The sequence below is a fragment of the Schistocerca gregaria genome, chromosome 10, assembly GCF_023897955.1.
Source record: "Schistocerca gregaria isolate iqSchGreg1 chromosome 10, iqSchGreg1.2, whole genome shotgun sequence".
Taxonomy (NCBI): Eukaryota; Metazoa; Arthropoda; class Insecta; order Orthoptera; family Acrididae; genus Schistocerca; species Schistocerca gregaria.
The window spans coordinates 14,836,907-14,852,095 of NC_064929.1; positions in this window are offsets into that span (position 1 = coordinate 14,836,907).

The following is a 15,189-nucleotide window of genomic DNA, read 5'->3' on the forward strand; positions in this document are numbered from 1 at the left end:
TGTTTCATCAACACTTTGAAGGTCCACGGATTACAGAATGCCTCCCGATGTGAATAGGAAGCTATTACTGGTCTTCCAGGAAACGATCAAAGCGTAGACTGTTTGAGACATTACTCCCATATAGGAAAGTGTTCATGGTGACTGTTGTATTCAATCCCGAAGCATTTTCTGTGTTTCAACAACACTCTGATAGGCCACAGATTACAGAATGCCTCCAGATGTGCATCGGAAGCTACAAATGGTCTTCCAGGGAACGATCAAAGCGTAGACTCTTTGAGACATTACTCCCATGGAGGAAAGTGCGCATGGTGACTTTTGTATTCAATCCCAATGCAATTTCTGTGTTTCACCAACATTCTGATAGTCCACAGATTGCAGAATGCCTCCAGATGTGCATCGGAAACTACTACTGGTCTTCCAGGGAACGATCAGATCGTAGATTGTTTGAGACATTACTCCCATGGAGGAAATTGCGCATGGTGACTGTTGTATTCAATCCCGATGCAATATTTGTGTTTCACCAACACTCTGATAGTCCACAGATTACAGAATGCCTCCAGATGTGCATCGGAAACTACTACTGGTCTTCCAGGGAACGATCAAAACTTAGACTGTTTGAGACATTACTCCCATGGAGGAAAATTGGGCATGGTGACTGTTTTATTCAATCCCGATGCAATTTCTGTGTTTCATTAACACTTTGAAGGTCCACAGATTACAGAATGCCTCCAGATGTGCATCGGAAGCTACAACTGGTCTTCCAGGGAACGATCAAAACGTAGACTGTTTGAGACATTACTCCCATGGAGGAACGAGCGCATGGTGCCTGTTGTATTCAATTTCGATGCAATTTCTGTGTTTCAACAACACTCTGATAGTCCACAGATTACAGAATGCCTCCAGATGTGCATCGGAAACTACTACTGGTCTTCCAGAGAACGATCAAAGCGGAGACTGTTTGAGACATTACTCAAATGGAGGAAAGTGCGCATGGTGACTGTTGTATTCAATCGCGATGCAATTTCTGTGTTTCATCAACACTCAGATAGTCCACAGATTACAGAATGCCTCCTGATGTGCATCGGAAACTACTACTGGTCTTCCAGGGAAATATGAAAGCGTAGACTCTTTGAGACATTACTCCCATGGAGGAATGTGCGCATGGTGACTGTTGTATTCAATCCCGAGGCAATTTCTGTGTTTCATCAACACTTTGAAGGTCCACGGATTACAGAATGCCTCCCGATGTGAATAGGAAGCTATTACTGGTCTTCCAGGAAACGATCAAAGCGTAGACTGTTTGAGACATTACTCCCATATAGGAAAGTGTTCATGGTGACTGTTGTATTCAATCCCGAAGCATTTTCTGTGTTTCAACAACACTCTGATAGGCCACAGATTACAGAATGCCTCCAGATGTGCATCGGAAGCTACAAATGGTCTTCCAGGGAACGATCAAAGCGTAGACTCTTTGAGACATTACTCCCATGGAGGAAAGTGCGCATGGTGACTGTTGTATTCAATCCCAATGCAATTTCTGTGTTTCACCAACATTCTGATAGTCCACAGATTGCAGAATGCCTCCAGATGTGCATCGGAAACTACTACTGGTCTTCCAGGGAACGATCAGATCGTAGATTGTTTGAGACATTACTCCCATGGAGGAAATTGCGCATGGTGACTGTTGTATTCAATCCCGATGCAATATTTGTGTTTCACCAACACTCTGATAGTCCACAGATTACAGAATGCCTCCAGATGTGCATCGGAAACTACTACTGGTCTTCCAGGGAACGATCAAAACTTAGACTGTTTGAGACATTACTCCCATGGAGGAAAATTGGGCATGGTGACTGTTTTATTCAATCCCGATGCAATTTCTGTGTTTCATTAACACTTTGAAGGTCCACAGATTACAGAATGCCTCCAGATGTGCATCGGAAGCTACAACTGGTCTTCCAGGGAAAGATCAAAACGTAGACTGTTTGAGACATTACTCCCATGGAGGAACGAGCGCATGGTGCCTGTTGTATTCAATTTCGATGCAATTTCTGTGTTTCAACAACACTCTGATAGTCCACAGATTACAGAATGCCTCCAGATGTGCATCGGAAACTACTACTGGTCTTCCAGAGAACGATCAAAGCGGAGACTGTTTGAGACATTACTCAAATGGAGGAAAATGCGCATGGTGACTGTTGTATTCAATCGCGATGCAATTTCTGTGTTTCATCAACACTCAGATAGTCCACAGATTACAGAATGCCTCCTGATGTGCATCGGAAACTACTACTGGTCTTCCAGGGAAGGATGAAAGCGTAGACTCTTTGAGACATTACTCCCATGGAGGAAAGTGCGCATGGTGACTGTTGTATTCAATCCCGGGGCAATTTCTGTGTTTCATCAACACTTTGAAGGTCCACGGATTACAGAATGCCTCCCGATGTGAATCGGAAGCTATTACTGGTCTACCAGGAAACGATCAAAGCGTAGACTGTTTGAGACATTACTCGCATATAGGAAAGTGTTCATGGTGACTGTTGTATTCAATCCCGATGCATTTTCTGTGTTTCAACAACACTCTGATAGTCCACAGATTACAGAATGCCTCCAGATGTGCATCGGGAGCTACTACTGGTCTTCCAGGGAACGATCAGATCGTAGACTGTTTGAGACATTACTCCCATGGAGGAAAATTGCGCATGGTGACTGTTGTATTCAATCCCGATGCAATTTCTGTGTTTCCTTAACACTTTGAAGGTCCACAGATTACAGAATGCCTCCAGATGTGCATCGGAAGCTCCAACTGGTCTTCCAGGGAACGATCAAGACGTAGACTGTTTGAGACATTACTCCCACGGAGGAAAGTGCGCATGGTGACTGTTGTATTTAATCCCGATGCAATTTCTGTGTTTCATCAACACCCTGATGGTCCACACACAACAGAATGCCCCCAGATGTGCATCGGAAACTACTACTGGTCTTGCAGGGAACGATCAAATCGTAAAATGTTTGAGACATTACTCCCACGGAGGAAAGTAAGCATGGTGACTGTTCTATTCCATCCCGATGCAATTTCTATGTTTTATCAACACTCTGATGTTCCTCAGATTACAGTATGCCTCCACATGTGCATCGGAAACTAGTACTGGTCCTCCAGGGAACGATCAAAGCGTAGACTGTTTGAGACATTACTCCCATGGAGGAAAGTGCGCATGGTGACTGTTGTATTCAATCCCGATGCAATTTCTGTGTTTCATCAACACTCTGAAAGTCCACAGATTACAGATTGCCTCCAGATGTGCATGGGAAACTACTACTGGTCTTCCATTAGACGTTCAAAGCGTAGACTGTTTGAGACATTACTCCCATATAGGAAAGCGCGCTTGGTGACTGTTGTATTCAATCGTGATGCAATTTCTGTGTTTCAACAACACTCTGATAGTCCACAGATTACAGAATGCTTCCAGATGTGCATCGGAAACTACTACTGGTCTTCCAGAGAACGATCAAAGCGGAGACTGTTTGAGACATTACCTTAATGAAGGAAAGTGCGCATGGTGACTGTTGTATTCAATCGCGATGCAATTTCTGTGTTTCATCAACACTCAGATAGTCCACGGATTACAGAATGCCTCCTGATGTGCATCGGAAACTACTACTGGTCTTCCAGGGAAGGATGAAAGCGTAGACTCTTTGAGACATTACTCCCATGGAGGAAAGTGCGCATGGTGACTGTTGTATTCAATCCCAATGCAATTTCTGTGTTTCACCAACATTCTGATAGTCCACAGATTGCAGAATGCCTCCAGATGTGCATCGGAAACTACTACTGATCTTCCAGGGAACGATCAGATCGTAGATTGTTTGAGACATTACTCCCATGGAGGAAATTGCGCATCGTGACTGTTGTATTCAATCCCGATGCAATATTTGTGTTTCACCAACACCCTGATAGTCCACAGATTACAGAATGCCTACAGATGTGCATCGGAAACTTCTACTGGTCTTCCAGGGAACGATCAAAACTTAGACTGTTTGAGACATTACTCTCATGGAGGAAAATTGGGCATGGTGACTGTTTTATTCAATCCCGATGCAATTTCTGTGTTTCATTAACACTTTGAAGGTCCATAGACTACAGAATGCCTCCCGATGTGAATCGGAAACTATTACTGGTCTTCCAGGAAACGATCAAAGCGTAGACTGTTTGAGACATTACTCGCATATAGGAAAGTGTTCATGGTGACTGTTGTATTCAATCCCGATGCATTTTCTGTGTTTCAACAACACTCTGATAGTCCACAGATTACAGAATGCCTCCAGATGTGCATCGGGAGCTACTAATGGTCTTCCAGGGAACGATCAAATCGTAGACTGTTTGAGACATTACTCCCAATGAGGAAAGTGCTCATGGTGACTGTTGTATTCAATCCCGATGCAATTTCTGTGTTTCATCAACACTCTGACTGTTCACAGATTGCAGAATGCATCCAGATGTGCATCGGGAACTACTACTGGTCGTCCAGGGAACGATCAAAGCGTAGACTGTTTGAGACATTACTCCCATGGAGGAAAGTGCGCATGGTGACTGATGTATTCAATCGTGATGCAATTTCTGTGTTTCACCAACACTCTGATAGTCCACAAATTACAGAATGCCTCCAGATGTGCATCGGAAACTACTAGTGGTCTTCCAGGGAACGATCAGATCGTAGACTGTTTGAGACATTACTCCCATGGAGGAAAATTGCGCATGGTGACTGTTGTATTCAATCCCGATGCAATTTCTGTGTTTCATTAACACTTTGAAGGTCCACAGATTACAGAATGCCTCCAGATGTGCATCGGAAGCTCCAACTGGTCTTGCAGGGAACGATCAAAACGTAGACTGTTTGAGCCATTACTCACTTGGAGGAACGAGCGCATGGTGACTGTTGTATTTAATTTCGATGCAATTTCTGTGTTTCAACAACACTCTGATAGTCCACAGATTACAGAATGCCTCCAGATGTGCATCGGAAACTACTACTGGTCTTCCAGAGAACGATCAAAGCGGAGACTGTTTGAGACATTACTCAAATGGAGGAAAGTGCGCATGGTGACTGTTGTATTCAATCGCGATGCAATTTCTGTGTTTCATCAACACTCAGATAGTCCACAGATTACAGAATGCCTCCTGATGTGCATCGGAAACTACTACTGGTCTTCCAGGGAAGGATGAAAGCGTAGACTCTTTGAGACATTACTCCCATGGAGGAAAGTGCGCATGGTGACTTTTGTATTCCATCCCGAGGCAATTTCTGTGTTTCATCAACACTTTGAAGGTCCACGGATTACAGAATGCCTCCGGATGTGAATAGGAAGCTATTACTGGTCTTCCAGGAAACGATCAAAGCGTAGACTGTTTGAGACATTACTCCCATATAGGAAAGTATTCATGGTGACTGTTGTATTCAATCCCGATGCATTTTCTGTGTTTCAACAACACTCTGATAGGCCACAGATTACAGAATGCCTCCAGATGTGCATCGGAAGCTACAAATGATCTTCCAGGGAACGATCAAAGCGTAGACTCTTTGAGACATTACTCCCATGGAGGAAAGTGCGCATGGTGACTGTTGTATTCAATCCCAATGCAATTTCTGTGTTTCACCAACACTCTGATAGTCCACAGATTGCAGAATGCCTCCAGATGTGCATCGGAAACTACTACTGGTCTTCCAGGGAACGATCAGATCGTAGACTGTTTGAGACATTACTCCCATATAGGAAAGTGTTCATGGTGACTGTTGTATTCAATCCCGATGCATTTTCTGTGTTTCAACAACACTCTGATAGTCCACAGATTACAGAATGCCTCCAGATGTGCATCGGAAACTACTACTGGTCTTCCAGGGAACGATCTAAGCGTAGACTGTTTGAGACATTTCTCCCATGGAGGAAAGTGCGCATAGTGACTGTTGTATTCAATCGCGATGCAATTTCTGTGTTTCATGAACACTCAGATAGTCCACAGATTACAGAATGCCTCCTGATGTGCATCGGAAACTACTACTGGTCTTCCAGGGAAGGATGAAAGCGTAGACTTTTTGAGACATTACTCCCATGGAGGAAAGTGCGCATGGTGACTGTTGTATTCAATCTCGATGCAATTTCTGTGTTTGAACAAAACTTTGATAGTTTACAGATTACAGAATGCCTCCAGATGTGCATCGGAAACTACTACTGGTCTTCCAGGGAACGATCAGAGCGTAGACTGTTTGAGACATTACTCCCATGGAGGATATTGCGCATGGTGACTGTTGTATTCAATCCCGATGCAATATTTGTGTTTCACCAACACTCTGATAGTCCACAGATTACAGAATGCCTCCAGATGTGCATCGAAAACTACTACTGGTCTTGCAGGGAACGATCAAATCGTAAAATGTTTGAGACATTACTCCCATGGAGGAAAGTAAGCATGGTGACTGTTGTATTCCATCCCGATGCAATTTCTATGTTTTATCAACACTCTGATGTTCCTCAGATTACAGTATGCCTCCACATCTGCATCGGAAACTAGTACTGGTCCTCCAGGGAACGATCAAAGCGTAGACTGTTTGAGACATTACTCCCATGGAGGAAAGTGCGCATGGTGACTGTTGTATTCAATCCCGATGCAATTTCTGTGTTTCATCAACACTCTGAAAGTCTACAGATTACAGATTGCCTCCAGATGTGCATGGGAAACTACTACTGGTCTTCCATTAGACGTTCAAAGCGTAGACTGTTTGAGACATTACTCCCATATAGGAAAGTGCGCATGGTGACTGTTGTATTCAATCGTGATGCAATTTCTGTGTTTCAACAACACTCTGATAGTCCACAGATTACAGAATGCCATCAGGTGTGCATCGGAAACTACTAATGGTCTTCCAGGGAACGATCAAAGAGTAGACTCTTTGAGACATTACTCAAATGGAGGAAAGTGCGCATGGTGACTGTTGTGATCAATCCCCTGGCCCTTTCAGTGTTTCTTTCACACTTTGAAGGTCCACATATTACAGAATACCTCCAGATGTGCATCGGAAACTATTACTGGTCTTCCAGGGAACGATCTAAGCGTAGACTGATTGAGACATTACTCCCATGGAGGAAAGTGCGCATGGTGACTGTTGTATTCAATCGCGATGCAATTTCTGTGTTTCATCACACTCAGATAGTCCACAGATTACAGAATGCTTCCTGATGTGCATCGGAAACTAATACTGGTCTTCCAGGGAAGGATGAAAGCGGAGACTGTTTGAGACATTACTCCCATGGAGCAAAGTGCGCATGGTGACTGTTGTATTCAATCTCGATGCAATTTCTGTGTTTGAACAACACTTTGATAGTTTACAGATTACAGAATGCCTCCAGATATGCATCGGAAACTACTACTGGTCTTCCAGATAACGATCAAAACTTAGACTGTTTGAGACAATACTCCCATGGAGGAAAATTGCGCATGCTGACTGTTGTATTCAATCCCGATGCAATTTCTGTGTTTCATTAACACTTTGAAGGTCCACAGATTACAGAATGCCTCCAGATGTTCATCGGAAGCTACAACTGGTCTTAAAGGGAACGATCAAAACGTAGACTGTTTGAGACATTACTCCCATGGAGAAACGAGCGCATGGTGACAGTTGTATTCAATTTCGATGCAATTTCTGTGTTTCAACAACACTCTGATAGTCCACAGATACAGAATGCCTCCAGATGTGCATCGGAAACTATTACTGGTCTTCCAGAGAACGATCAAAGCGGAGACTGTTTGAGACATTACTCTAATGGAGGAAAGTGCGCATGGTGACTGTTGTATTCAATCGCGATGCAATTTCTGTGTTTCATCAACACTCAGATAGTCCACAGATTACAGAACGCCTCCTGATGTGCATCGGAAACTACTACTGGTCTTCCAGGGAAGGATGAAAGCGTAGACTCTTTGAGACATTACTCCCATGGAGGAAAGTGCGCATGGTGACTGTTGTATTCAATCCCGAGGCAATTTCTGTGTTTCATCAACACTTTGAAGGTCCACGGATTACAGAATGCCTCCCGATGTGAATAGGAAGCTATTACTGGTCTTCCAGGAAACGATCAAAGCGTAGACTGTTTGAGACATTACTCCCATATGGGAAAGTGTTCATGGTGACTGTTGTATTCAATCCCGATGCATTTTCTGTGTTTCAACAACACTCTGATAGGCCACAGATTACAGAATGCCTCCAGATGTGCATCGGAAGCTACAAATGGTCTTCCAGGGAACGATCAAAGCGTAGACTCTTTGAGACATTACTCCCATGGAGGAAAGTGCGCATGGTGACTGTTGTATTCAATCCCGATGCAATATTTGTGTTTCACCAACACTCTGATAGTCCACAGATTACAGAATGCCTCCAGATGTGCATCGGAAACTACTACTGGTCTTCCAGGGAACGATTAAAACTTAGACTGTTTGAGACATTACTCCCATGGAGGAAAATTGCGCATGGTGACTGTTTTATTCAATCCCGATGCAATTTCTGTGTTTCATTAACACTTTGAAGGTCCACAGATTACAGAATGCCTCCAGATGTGCATCGGACGCTACAACTGGTCTTCCAAGGAACGATCAAAACGTAGACTGTTTGAGACATTACTCCCATGGAGGAACGAGCGCATGGTGCCTGTTGTATTCAATTTCGATGCAATTTCTGTGTTTCAACAACACTCTGATAGACCACAGATTACAGAATGCCTAGAGATGTGCATCGGAAACTACTACTGGTCTTCCAGAGAACGATCAAAGCGGAGACTGTTTGAGACATTACTCAAATGGAGGAAAGTGCGCATGGTGACTGTTGTATTCAGTCTCGATGCAATTTCTGTGTTTCATCAACACTCAGATAGTCCACAGATTACAGAATGCCTCCTGATGTGCATTGGAAACTACTACTGGTCTTCCAGGGAAGGATGAAAGCGTAGACGCTTTGAGACATTACTCCCATGGAGGAAAGTGCGCATGGTGACTGTTGTATTCAATCCCGACTCAATTTCTGTGTTTCATCAACACTTTGAAGGTCCACGGATTACAGAATGCCTCCCGATGTGAATCGGAAACTATTACTGGTCTTCCAGGAAACGATCAAAGCGTAGACTGTTTGAGACATTACTCGCATGTAGGAAAGTGTTCATGGTGACTGTTGTATTCAATCCCGATGCATTTTCTGTGTTTCAACAACACTCTGATAGGCCACAGATTACAGAATGCCTCCAGATGTGCATCGGGAGCTACTAATGGTCTTCCAGGGAACGATCAAAGCGTAGACTGTTTGAGACATTACTCCCATTGAGGAAAGTGCGCATGGTGACTGTTGTATTCAATCCCGATGTAATTTCTGTGTTTCATCAACACTCTGACTGTTCACAGATTACAGAATGCCTCCAGATGTGCATCGGGAGCTACTAATGGTCTTCCAGGGAACGATCAAAGCGTAGACTGTTTGAGACATTACTCCCATTGAGGAAAGTGCGCATGGTGACTGTTGTATTCAATCGCGATGCAATTTCTGTGTTTCATCAACACTCAGATAGTCCACAGATTACAGAATGCCTCCTGATGTGCATTGGAAACTACTACTGGTCTTCCAGGGAAGGATGAAAGCGTAGACTCTTTGAGACATTACTCCCATGGAGGAAAGTGCGCATGGTGACTGTTGTATTCAAACCCGAGGCAATTTCTGTGTTTCATCAACACTTTGAAGGTCCACGGATAACAGAATGCCTCCCGATGTGAATCGGAAACTATTACTGGTCTTCCAGGAAACGATCAAAGGGTAGACTGTTTGAGACATTACTCGCATATAGGAAAGTGTTCATGGTGACTGTTGTATTCAATCCCGATGCATTTTCTGTGTTTCAACAACACTCTGACTGTTCACAGATTACAGAATGCATCCAGATGTGCATCGGGAACTACTACTGGTCGTCCAGGGAACGATCAAAGCGTAGAGTGTTTGAACCATTACTCCCATGGAGGAAAGTGCGCATGGTGACTGTTGTATTCAATCGTGATGCAATTTCTGTGTTTCACCAACACTCTGATAGTCCACAAAGTACAGAATGCCTCCAGATGTGCATCGGAAACTACTACTGGTCTCCCAGGGAACGATCAGATCGTAGACTGTTTGAGACATTACTCCCATGGAGGAAAATTGCGCATGGTGACTGTTGTATTCAATCCCGATGCAATTTCTGTGTTTCATTAACACTTTGAAGGTCCACAGATTACAGAATGCCTCCAGATGTGCATCGGAAGCTCCAACTGGTCTTCCAGGGAACGATCAAAACGTAGACTGTTTGAGCCATTACTCCCTTGGAGGAACGAGCGCATGGTGACTGTTGTATTCAATTTCGATGCAATTTCTTTGTTTCAACAACACTCTGATAGTCCACAGATTACAGAATGCCTCCAGATGTGCATCGGAAACTACTACTGGTCTTCCAAAGAACGATCAAAGCGGAGACTGTTTGAGACATTACTCCATGGAGGAAAGTGCGCATGGTGACTGTTGTGATCAATCCCGTGGCACTTTCTGTGTTTGTTCAACACTTTGAAGGTCCACAGATTACAGAATACCTCCAGATGTGCATCGGAAACTACTACTGGTCTTCCAGGGAATTATCTAAGCGTAGACTGTTTGAGACATTTCTCCCATGGAGGAAAGTGCGCATGGTGACTGTTGTATTCAATCGCGATGCAATTTCTGTGTATCATCAACACTCAGATAGTCCACAGATTACAGAATGCCTCCTGATGTGCATCGGAAACTACTACTGGTCTTCCAGGGAAGGATGAAAGCGTAGACTTTTTGAGACATTACTCCCATGGGGGAAAGTCCGCATGGTGACTGTTGTATTCAATCTCGATGCAATTTCTGTGTTTGAACAACACTTTGATAGTTTACAGATTACAGAATGCCTCCAGATGTGCATCGGAAACTACTACTGGTCTTCCAGGGAACGATCAGAGCGTAGACTGTTTGAGACATTACTCCCATGGAGGAAATTGCGCATGGTGACTGTTGTATTCAATCCCGATGCAATATTTGTGTTTCACCAACACTCTGATAGTCCACAGATTACAGAATGCCTCCAGATGTGCATCGGAAACTACTACTGGTCTTCCAGGGAACGATCAGAGCGTAGACTGTTTGAGATATTACTCCCATGGGGGAAAATGCGCATGATGACTGTTATATTCAATCCCGAGGCAATTTCTGTGTTCCATCAACACTTTGAAGGTCCACGGATTTCAGAATGCCTCCGGATGTGCATCGGAAACTATTACTGGTTTTGAAGGGAATGATCAAAGCGTAGACTGTTTGAGACATTACTCCCACGTAGGAAAGTGCGCATGGTGACTGTTGTATTTAATCCCGATGCAATTTCTGTGTTTCATCAACACCCTGATAGTCCACACACAACAGAATGCCCCCAGATGTGCATCGGAAACTACTACTGGTCTTGCAGGGAACGATCAAATCGTAAAATATTTGAGACATTACTTTCATGGAGGAAAGTAAGCATGGTGACTGTTGTATTCCATCCCGATGCAATTTCTATGTTTTATCAACACTCTGATGTTCCTCAGATTACAGTATGCCTCCACATGTGCATCGGAAACTAGTACTGGTCCTCCAGGGAACGATCAAAGCGTAGACTGTTTGAGACATTACTCCCATGGAGAAAAGTGCGCATGGTGACTGTTGTATTCAATCCCGATGCAATTTCTGTGTTTCATCAACACTCTGAAAGTCCACAGATTACAGATTGCCTCCAGATGTGCATGGGAAACTACTACTGGTCTTCCATTAGACGTTCAAAGCGTAGACTGTTTGAGACATTACTCCCATATAGGAAAATGCGCATGGTGACTGTTGTATTCAATCGTGATGCAATTTCTGTGTTTCACCAACACTCTGATAGTCCACAAATTACAGAATGCCTCCAGATGTGCATCGGAAACTACTACTGGTCTTCCAGGGAACGATCAGAGCGTAGACTGTTTGAGACATTACTCCCATGGAGAAAAGTGCGCATGGTGACTGTTGTATTCAATCCCGATGCAATTTCTGTGTTTCATCAACACTCTGAATGTCCACAGATTACAGATTGCCTCCCGATGTGAATAGGAAGCTATTACTGGTCTTCCAGGAAACGATCAAAGCGTAGACTGTCTGAGACATTACTCCCATATAGGAAAGTGTTCATGGTGACTGTTGTATTCAATCCCGATGCAATTTCTGTGTTTCATCAACACTCTGAAAGTCCACAGATTACAGATTGCCTCCAGATGTGCATGGGAAACTACTACTGGTCTTCCATTAGACGTTCAAAGCGTAGACTGTTTGAGACATTACTCCCATATAGGAAAGTGCGCATGGTGACTGTTGTATTCAATCCCGATGCAATTTCTGTGTTTCAACAACACTCTGATAGTCCACAGATTACAGAATGCCTACAGATGTGCATCGGAAACTACTACTGGTCTTCCAGGGAACGATCAAAACGTAGACTGTTTGAGACATTACTCCCATGGAGAAACGAGCGCATGGTGACAGTTGTATTCAATTTCGATGCAATTTCTGTGTTTCAACAACACTCTGATAGTCCACAGATTACAGAATGCCTCCAGATGTGCATCGGAAACTACTACTGGTCTTCCAGAGAACGATCAAAGCGGAGACTGTTTGAGACATTACCCTAATGGAGCAAAGTGCGCATGGTGACTGTTGTATTCAATCGCGATGCAATTTCTGTGTTTCATCAACACTCAGATAGTACACAGATTACAGAATGCCTCCTGATGTGCATCGGAAACTACTACTGGTCTTCCAGGGAAGGATGAAAGCGTAGACTCTTTGAGACATTACTCCCATGGAGGAAAGTGCGCATGGTGACTGTTGTATTCAATCCCGAGGCAATATCTGTGTTTCATCAACACTTTGAAGGTCCACGGATTACAGATTGCCTCCCGATGTGAATAGGAAGCTATTACTGGTCTTCCAGGAAACGATCAAAGCGTAGACTGTTTGAGACATTACTCCCATATAGGAAAGTGTTCATGGTGACTGTTGTATTCAATCCCGATGCATTTTCTGTGTTTCAACAAAACTCTGATAGGCCACAGATTACAGAATGCCTCCAGATGTGCATCGGAAACTACTACTGGTCTTCCAGGGAACGATCATATCGTAGACTGTTTGAGACATTACTCACATGGAGGAAAGTGCGCATGATGACTGTTGTATTCAATCCCGATGCAATATTTGTGTTTCACCAACACTCTGATAGTCCACAGATTACAGAATGCCTCCAGATGTGCATCGGAAACTACTACTGGTCTTCCAGGGAACGATCAGAGCGTAGACAGTTTGAGTCATTACTCCCATGGAGGAAATTGCGCATGATGACTGTTGTATTCAATCCCGATGCAATATTTGTGTTTCACCAACACTCTGATAGTCCACAGATTACAGAATGCCACCAGATGTGCATCGGAAACTACTACTGGTCTTCCAGGGAACGATCTAAGCGTAGACTGTTTGAGACATTTCTCCCATGGAGGAAAGTGCGCATGGTGACTGTTGTATTCAATCGCGATGCAATTTCTGTGTTTCATCAACACACAGTTAGTCCACAGATTACAGAATGCCTCCTGATGTGCATCGGAAACTACTACTGGTCTTCCAGGGAAGGATGAAAGCGTAGACTTTTTGAGACATTACTCCCATGGAGAAAACTGCGCATGGTGACCGTTGTATTCAATCTCGATGCAATTTCTGTGTTTGAACAACACTTTGATAGTTTACAGATTACAGAATGCCTCCAGATGTGCATCGGAAACTACTACTGGTCTTCCAGGGAACGATCAGAGCGTAGACTGTTTGAGACATTACTCCCATGGAGGATATTGTGCATGGTGACTGTTGTATTCAATCCCGGTGCAATATTTGTGTTTCACCAACACTCTGATAGTCCACAGATTACAGAATGCCTCCAGATGTGCATCGGAAACTACTACTGGTCTTCCAGGGAACGATCAGAGCGTAGACTGTTTGAGACATTACTCCCATGGAGGAAAATGCGCATGATGACTGTTATATTCAATCCCGAGGCAATTTCTGTGTTTCATCAACACTTTGAAGGTCCACGGATTACAGAATGCCTCCGGATGTGCATCGGAAACTATTACTGGTTTTGCAGGGAATGATCAAAGCGTAGACTGTTTGAGACATTACTCCCACGTAGGAAAGTGCGCATGGTGACTGTTGTATTTAATCCCGAAGCAATTTCTGTGTTTCATCAACACTCTGATGGTCCACACACAACAGAATGCCCCAAAATGTGCATCGGACACTACTACTGGTCTTGCAGGGAACGATCAAATCGTAAAATGTTTGAGACATTACTCCCATGGAGGAATGTAAGCATGTTGACTGTTGTATTCCATCCCGATGCAATTTCTATGTTTTATCAACACTCTGATGTTCCTCAGATTACAGTATGCCTCCACATGTGCATCGGAAACTAGTACTGGTCCTCCAGGGAACGATCAAAGCGTAGACTGTTTGAGACATTACTCCCATGGAGGAAAGTGCGCATGGTGACTGTTGTATTCAATCCCGATGCAATTTCTGTGTTTCATCAACACTCTGAAAGTCCACAGAGTACAGATTGCCTCCAGATGTGCATGTGAAACTACCACTGGTCTTCCATTAGACGTTCAAAGCGTAGACTGTTTGAGACATTACTCCCATATAGGAAAGTGCGCATGGTGACTGTTGTATTCAATCGTGATGCAATTTCTGTGTTTCAACAACACTCTGATAGTCCACAGATTACAGAATGCCTTCAGGTGTGCATCGGAAACTACTAATGGTCTTCCAGGGAACGATCAAAGAGTAGACTGTTTGAGACATTACTCAAATGGAGGAAAGTGCGCATGGTGACTGTTGTGATCAATCCCGTGGCACTTTCTTTGTTTCTTCTACACTTTGAAGGTCCACATATTACAGAATACCTCCAGATGTGCATCGAAAACTACTACTGGTCTTCCAGGGAACGATCTAAGCGTAGACTGATTGAGACATTACTCCCATGGAGGAAAGTGCGCAT